This window comes from Limulus polyphemus, unplaced genomic scaffold, assembly GCF_000517525.1.
Source record: "Limulus polyphemus unplaced genomic scaffold, Limulus_polyphemus-2.1.2 Scaffold1103, whole genome shotgun sequence".
Taxonomy (NCBI): Eukaryota; Metazoa; Arthropoda; class Merostomata; order Xiphosura; family Limulidae; genus Limulus; species Limulus polyphemus.
The window spans coordinates 249,063-250,860 of NW_013666713.1; positions in this window are offsets into that span (position 1 = coordinate 249,063).

Sequence of the window (1,798 nt, forward strand, 5' to 3'; positions counted from 1 at the left end):
TGCACAACTTTGCCATATGTTCCGGGGTTGACTTCGCATTTACTGAAAATGCTATGGTCGTAATAAATGACGTATTTGTGAAACGTACAGTTGTCTTGTTTTTTCTCAATTCTGTACATTAGTTTTAAGCTGCTACGACAGCATTAATGGGGTATTTTTGTTAAATGCTCTCGAGGAGTTTTAAAATTAATGAAATGTGATAAGTACATGTAGGACAGTTCATCATGTGCAGAACTTTTGCAACACCGAATGTGAAGAAAATACATATTATATTAGGAAAATTATGTTAGGTGAAATTCTCAGTAGTATATGAAATTCACAGACATTAGCTAAAATATCATAACAAATATAAACTAGGTGTTTCCATCGTTTTTCTTGATTATGATAAAATATTTGCAATCGTGAAGATTGGAATATTTAGTAAAGAACACAGTTTTCTAAATATTTGCTTAATGTTATTTTAGTTCAAGGTGCAGTATAAGATGCATGAAAATGCAGACTGTAAGTAAATCAGAGAGGCAAAAAGTAGCAACCACTGTAAACTTGTAACTGGACGAAGGTCATTTAAAGAAAGTCAATGAAAGCATTAGTGATTTTTAACAGTCAAAAGTATGGATTGCCTAACTCATGTCAACTTGTGTGGGATTCAGTTTTACAGTCTCGACTCCATTCCTTTCCAACTGGAAAGAGGTGCTGCTTATATAATAGCCATGTAGTAGTTGAGAAAATAGATTTGGGTCAAAGGGTAAACATACTGACCATTTACATGAGTATGGCAACAGGAGGCAGTGTGGCTAATAAGGTATTGGTCAAGTGGAGTCCCAATGAGGGTTGTGAAATGCAAAGTTCACGTGTCCTGGGATGCATGTTCTACAGAACATGGGCACATGTGAACTCTGTAGAAATGTCACTTGTCTAAAATGATCATATGATCATTTAACCTTAACCTAAAGGTAGTCTTTGGAGGAGAGTAATGAATATAATTGGGCAGTATGGCCCTTTTCCAATCTACACACCTAAATGACCTTTGAACCAATTAGTATCCAACTTACATTTTCAACCTGGATGTTTTTACAATGAAATCCTTGACTGTTCTGGTTAAGTGTTCTTCAACTAGTCATTAGTGATTTTCCTTCTTGTGTGCTGAATTCTCCAAGTCTATTCAAGCTGACATGGAAGGATACAGACTGATCACAGTAAAGAGTACCCTGAAATACTAAAGAAAACTATGGATCTTTTTGCCTCTACTGCTGACTTTGAGTCGGTAAAAGAGGCTCATTTGCTGGCAGAACTCTACAATTTGTAGTAAGTCATGGTAAGTAAAGCTGTAGAGGAAAGGTGAGATTAGTTTTGGCAACTTCTGATTAGGAACCTGACAGATCAAAAGAAATGTCTTGTACTGATACCAAAGTTAATGGACATGGCTAAGCTTGTAAATACTTTGGAGTTAGTGGTATTCAGAATGTTTTACAAGACAACATTTAAGAATAGAGAGCTGCAGATTGTGAGATGAATGAATTATTGTAAATACTTTTTCTACTCAAATGGTGAAAGGGAAGATTAAGTGTGCCTTAATCTGACACTGAAATACATTCCTGAATTGACGTATATTCTTTACATTATGAACGTAAACTCAAATTATGTATGTGTTTATATTGTGCATGTTCTTTATGAAGGGTTTGACTTTCCTTTAATATTATTGTTGTGTCAGCGAGATCACGTGACTATTCTCACGCCCTCTGCTTTCTAGAACTAGCCTGTACCTTGGCGAATGCTCTAGCATTTACTAGATATAGGG